This window comes from Megascapheus bottae, chromosome 4 (genome assembly GCF_031878675.1).
Source record: "Megascapheus bottae isolate mThoBot1 chromosome 4, mThoBot2.hap1, whole genome shotgun sequence".
NCBI classification, from domain to species: Eukaryota; Metazoa; Chordata; class Mammalia; order Rodentia; family Geomyidae; genus Megascapheus; species Megascapheus bottae.
Window position 1 is genome coordinate 35,036,633 of NC_143512.1, and position 7,478 is coordinate 35,044,110.

Consider the following 7,478-nt stretch of genomic DNA (forward strand, 5'->3'; position numbering starts at 1 on the left):
ATACTTGTAGAAAAGGTTAATGTTTACAATTTCCCCAAATAGTGGGACATGGAGACAGAAATCATGAGGAAATATCCTTTTCTATTGTTTAATTTTTCTTTACATTCTGACTATTGTCCATGTATGCTTTTATATATGTGTATATTCACTTATCTAAATACTTCAGTATCAAATATTTACAATTGACATATTAATTTCAGATTAAATATAAACATATATCATGTGATCATTTGTATATATATTACACTTACAAATTTAATATAAATGAAACAAAAATGTTTCAGAGATTATTGTTTAAATATAATAAACTATTACTAATCAATAATAATTGTGTAAACATTTTATAAACTTATTACAGTTTCATTAATTTATAATGCTATCATTTATGATTTTGATTTGTATTCCTTTAGTGACAAATACTTTTAGCAGGGCATGGTGGCTTATGGCTGCAATCCTAGCTACTCAGGAACATGGTATCTGAGAATCGTGGTTCAAAGCCAGCCCAGACATTACCAAGCTATGAGACTTATTTCCAATTAATCATTAGAAAACGGGAATTGGGACTCTGGCCAAGGGTAGGGTGGTAACTATGAGTTGAAGAACTCGGGCACAACACTCAGACCCAGGGGTAGGGTGGTAGCCTTGAACTGAAGAGCTCAGGGACCGAACACAGGCCCAGAGTTCAAGCACTATCACCCACCAAAAAAAATCCTTTGTATTCTTTGGACACAGTCTGTCATTTGATATATTACTTACAAATATCCTCTCCTTCTTTGTATAGTCATTTTATTTCTCACTGTCATCCTTTGAAGTACAATTGATTTTAAAGTTTAGATCATTGCATCATTGGGCAGTTATTTCTGGTGATTTTGGTATAATATTTTTAAATTGCCTAATCCTAGATTATATTTTTTGCTATGTATACTTACAAATTTTATGTCTTTATCAGTCTCAATCAGCTCATTATTTATTGTGTGATGATTGTTTTATATATGTGAGGTAGAATTCCATGACATTTTTCTTTCATATATATATATAGATATTCAGTTACCTCAGGGATCTCTCTCTCTCTTTTTTCTTTTGGAAAACATTATTTTTCTTGTTGAAATATTATAAAAAAATTCTTGTAAAATCAAATTCATCACTATACCAAATTGGTTTTGCCCAGTTGCCTTAGCTCTAATTTCTAGTGTTAGAAGAAACTTACATGAATGACTATACCGAGCTGTTCCTGATTTTAAGGGGAAAGCTCAGTTTTTCATCATTTAACACACCTAACATTAGCAGTAGCCATTTCACAGAAGTTCTATACCAGGCTGAGCTGATTGTTTTCAGTTCCTAATGGTGGGGTATGTGTTCTTTTATTGTAAGGCCATCTTAAATTATACCATGTGCATTTTCTGCTGACAGTATGAAGGGCGTATCGCTTTGAAGCTTGACTTTTTAATGTGATTCAGTGTAGTGCAATTGAAATTTTAGAAATGCTGATCATCAGCCACCTTCAACTCCATCTTTCATTCTCTAGCCTCTGTCAACCTCCAATTCATCCTTTATGCAAGAAACTTTGTTTCTTAGTTGCCCCATATATGTGGACTCATGCATTCTTGGTTTCTCTCCCACTCTCTGCTCTGATTCAGTGTTCTATCATACTGCTGCCCATTGCAGGATTTATTTTTACTCTTCTTTTATAAGGTTGAGATATATTCCATTATATGTCTAATGTTTTTTTAATTTTTTATTAAAGAATTTGTTAACATTGATTTTATATTATATTTCAAATGATGTGTTTAACAAGTATTCAAGAAGGGAATCTCTATATAAAATCACTGGCACTTAGATTTTAGAACATAGTTAAAACTAGGCTGAAAGGTTGTATGTCATATATAATGTTTTTATCTTTTAATTTTTAGTGGATAGCTGTGTAATCCCATGTACTATCTATAGCATTTATAGTACCTATCTATTGTGTTTATTGCACTATTTGTAGTATTTGTAGTGATAAAATGCACAAATATTAAGTGTGAAAAGGATGAATACTTAGATTAGAATTTAGTATATTTTTACCACCTGAAAGCTTTTCTTGCCTTTTCTGAATCATTTTGCTTCATTTAGTTAAACACTGTTGTGACATGTTATTATATATGACTTATGCTTATTTTTGATCTTCCCAAAATAGGATCATTATTCCTAGTATGTTTTTTTATTCCTTTTATCTTCAAGAAAATCATTTACTTAATCATATTTTGAATTTTTACAGGCTAATTATTTACTTCTTTGCTATTTTTGACTTGTTGAACAAATCTATGGTAAACACTTTTATTCACACTTTTTTCTGTGTTTGATTTCAAATAATTTATAGGACAACAAATGATCCAAATAATATATTTTTTAATTTAATTATCAGGGTGATGTGTAGAGAGGTTACAATTAAATTAATAAGGTAGTGAATACATTGCTTCTTGAGCATTGTTTACCCTTCCCATGTTTGCAACATATGTTTCATATCAAGTGTTTCAAGACTGCTTATATTAGTTTACCTATTACTAAGTCTTTTGTTGACAGTATATGTTTGTATGCTTAATGGAGAGCTATTTCCTATGGTATAGTTATATAATTCTCATAAATGTGTTTATAGCTATGTCTTTCATGTTTTCTACCGTACCTTTGAAAATATTTGACAATAATCACATATTGAAAATTTGCTTTTGGTTGACAAAATAAATAAATAAATCTTTATTCATATTTACTATATATAGTTATGTGTAATTATTTAAACATGTTATTCATTTATTTTAAATATGTATATTTAAAAAGGCATGCATGTCAAATGAAAAAATATATATCTAAGGAATAAATAATATATCAGTTTTATTTTGAGTTACTCTTTAAAAATTAAATCAGAAATAGAATAACTACATGTAACTAAGCTACAACAAGAGGGATGGTTGAAGCAAAATTACTTAATGGATTCCTATTTCATTTTTATCATGACTACAGGTTTCTCACTACAGGCGATATTAGCCTATGTGTTCAAATTGTTTCCTTATAATGGAGAAATGATTACAAATTCTGCCGAGCTGTGCTGTAGTTATCTGTGGATAGAAAAGGCGGGAGATTAGGAAACATTACTGAGGGATTATAAATATCTAGTAATTCAGAACTAGTCTGTAATTACCGCTATGGGACTTACAGAATAAAATTACAGAGTTAGGAAAAACCAAAGACAACACTATGGTGATAGATTCTTTTTAAATACAAGTTTGCCTAAGGACAAATTCAATGTCATGTTTTTCTTACTTTGTTATTGTTGTATGTTATATATTGCTTGTCTTTCTGTAAGTAGTTGATTTTTTAATTTAATGTATTATATAAGCCCTTTAATTAATTGATCCATTTTATTTAATCTCTCTCTCTCTCTCTCTCTCTCTCTCTCTCTCTCTCTCTCTCTCTCTCTCTCTCTCTCTCTCTCTCTCTCTCACCCCCCCCCCTCTCTCTTTCTCCTTTATTTTGGTAGGTGGGTTGTCTTGGGGCTTGAACTCTGGCCTGGGTGCTGTTCCTGAGTTCTTCAGCTCAAGGCTACCCCCCTGCTCCTTGAGCCACAGCACCACTTTTGGTTTTCTGATGATTAATTGGAGATAAGGGTCTCACAGACTTTTTAGTGCCCAGGCTGGCTTTGAACCCCTTCAGACATCAGCCCCCTGAGTAGCTAGGATTAGAGGTGTGAGTCACCTTGCCTGGTTTATTTAATCTCTTTACATTAATATCCATTAGTTTTATTTGTCCCATATTTGTAATTATCTTAGATAGTTGATGTATAATTATACAATTTTATAATTTAATTTTCAAGTAACAAATGAATTTATTAAACTTATTAAATGCTGGATTTATTAGAATTCTGATCATTCATAATCATTGCCTAGAAAAGAAACATGCTATGCATGACATCAATTTAAAGGATAAGTAGGAACACTAAGAATAAATTAAGTTTAATTTGCTTATGTCGTTACTGGAGCACCAACTCAGGGCCTCATGTTATCAATTGGTATTTTTTCTCCTGCTGTTGCTCTATAACTTGAACCATGCCTCCAGTCATGGAGGTTAATTGGGGACAGAGTTTTGTAGAGTTTTCTTCCTGGACTGACACATTGTCCTCAGATCTCAAATTCCTCAGTAGATAAGATTATAGGTGTGATCCAATGATGTCTTGTTATAGATAAAATTTAGAATCAGTATTTCATTAAAATCTAGATATATTTTACATTCTTGTTAATTATGTAAATATTAGCATAAATGTATTTATTCAGATAGTGAATCAAATTACTTTCAAATCAAACCAAAGGTACAGGACAATAACATGGAAAATAATAATCTTTATAATAGTGCTATTGCAAAGCAAAAATTGCTCATGAAAAATTTCAAATTAGTTATTTATAATTATTGTCTTTTTACTTCCTTTTCTTATGGTTGGATTATAATTTATAATAAAAATATATTATAGAAATATGGCTACTTTTTATAAGTTAAAATCTGAGATAAATAGTCTTGCATAACTCTTTACTTTTCCTCAGTTCTTTTTTTTTTTTTTTTTTGCCAGTCCTGGGCTTGGGCTCAGGGGCTGAGCACTGTCTCTGGATTTTTTTCAAGGCTAGGGCTCTACCACTTGAGCCAGACCACCACTTCTGGCTTTTTGCTACGTATGTGGTACCGAGGAATCAAACCCGGGTCTTCGTGCATGCTAGGCAAGCACTCTACCACTAGGCCAAACTCTCGGCCCAGTTCTTTTCATTTTTAAGAAAAGTGAAGTATCAGACTTAATTTAGAGATTGCTCTTTTAATACAATATGCATTAAATGTTTAATTACTATTTTTTAATATCTTGCTCTGTGTGTGTGTGTGTGTGTGTGTGTGTGTGTGTGTGTTTTGTAGCAGCACATGGTATTATAAAATTAGAGTACTGAGTGGTCTTTCTGCCAAGAAACTACATACTAAGGTTTCAAGATTGTAATGCATCTTCTCTGTCTATTCAGTCCACTATTCCCTAAATTTCTACGTGGAAGTTCAGTGAATTCTTTAAAATTGAGAGTTTCACAAACAAGTTAATGGTATGTTTCATTGTAGGATGATTACAATCAGATTTATTTCAATCTAGCTAAATTCTGCAATGTTCTGATACCCATGCTCCCCAAAAATGCCTCTAACTACCATCAGAAAACCTTTGCTTTCCCCACAGCACATGGACTTTCAAGCTGCTGTGTGAATTTGTGATATTGTCCTTTAAATCCTGATCTCAACGACCTAGATATTTTATATATTCATTAATTATGTTAGTATTAGCATAAACGTGTATATCCAGATGCCAAACTAAATCACTTTCAAATCAAACCAAAGGTACAGGAAGGACAACACCATGGAAAATAATAATCCTTACAATAGTGTTATTGAGAAGCAAAATTAAAAGCAAAATATGATTGACAGGTGAGTTATAAAATGTAGATTCATTAGGCATTTGGATTCTCCTACTGCAAAAAAAATAGACAATAAAATACACTCCATATTCACAATTGTTCATGGGTTACTTCTGAATATTCAAACATGCAATGTCTTTCTCTTACACCTAGAACCAAACAGTTGATAAGGTTGAAAGCATATAAGTACTTACCTTCTGGGTTTTACAAACACATTGGCTCTGGGCCTTCTATTCAGCATCTAGAAAAAAGACAAGATATTTAATATCTTGTCTTTCTTCCAACTGCAAGAGATGCACTTTAAAAATTACATTAAAATAGTACAGAAGCATGTTTCATCCTGGTTGCACTCTCCATTCATGGAGTTTACATGAGTTTTTACCACTGTATACAAATATCTATTTTGTTTTGCTTCACAGTGTCAAAATAGGTATGTATATTTCAGGGATTAAGATATATAAATATATACAGTTTTATAAAATAATATATCTTCAAATTTGTCTCACCTGTAGGAATTTTAATGTCAGAGAAAATATTACTTAAACCTCTGATTACAATAAATGTAAAAATTCATTAAAATGGAAAACATATAATAATTGAGATATAAACACCCACCCAATAATGAAATACATATTTAATAATTGCTGGAGGCAAGGAAACTAATAGAAATGCATTCAAAATGAGAGATACACTGCTTAGTATGGCATAAAAATGATAAAAAATAAAAGAAAATTGAAAGAACTACTTTGGTAGTCATATCTCATAAAGAAAAAAAGAAAATAAAATGTATCACAATTTTAGATTGTATTTGCACTTTCTAATCAGTAACACATCACAAGAGCCTCTAATGTCTTCTCATTAAGCATGAAGTTACTGGATAGTAGCTTTCTTCATTTTAAGCAAAGATTAGTGATTTCTGTTATTTATCTGGTAATTACTCAGGAATAAGACCAGTTATATATTAAATCCTTAAATAGCTTAATTTCATTAATAGAACACAAATATTTTACCAGATAAGATTAAAACACAAAATTGCAGAAAATAAATTTTAAAACACAATTCATGTATGATAGCATAGTCAATAAACTGAAATAAAATTATTGATGTCCATTTTAAAAGGCAATTTCCTTGCAAAATTTAATTTATATAATGCCACTAAAAATACAGAAGATAAACTTGCTTTTATCTCAGGCACATGAGTATCTATTTTTATAAAATTTGTTATTCGTACTGAATTTATTTTTTGCTGATTAATAGATGCTTTACTTGAAATTTACGAGCATTTTTTCTGGGTTAATATCATGGGATTTGGTCTTTTTAAAGTACAGGTAAAGCACATGCTAATTTGCATTCACATTTATGCTAGGGTTCCACAGTTTGTATTTATATTCAATAGGATAACATATGTATTTTTGTGAAATTTAGAAAATAACAATTTTAACAGATGCTTTCTTTAAATTACTGCCCTTTTAGATTGTAACATATAGAAAACTATGTCATCAAGGACTAAAAAATTAAATATTTTGATTTATTTTGTTTATTATAGGTAGTAAATGTTTAAAAATACAGCTCCTCGTTTGAACTTGATTGCAGCTTATTTTTTTCTGCTAAGAAATAGAGGATTGTTATGATGCTGGAGAAGGCAGATAATAAATATCCAGCTTTAAGGATCCTGATTTTATATCCAATCAATGTAGGGTTTCCTAAAACTGACTGATGATTTCTATTTGCACTAGCTGACTTTCAGAATACAAATGTTTTTAATGTCTTCAGAGCAGTTTCCTTTCATATATTTGTAGGCTCCTAAGGAGTCATCTTAAAAAATTTATATGGTATCATTGCTCATTAAATTACTACATATTCATTAAAAATCACAGAACTAAAGAAATTACATAGTATATGATAGCCCATATTATCATTTATTACATTGAACTTATTTTAGTTTTATTTCAGCTAGTTCTTTCAACACATACATACACATACTACACTAAATCATTTTTATATACATTTTGA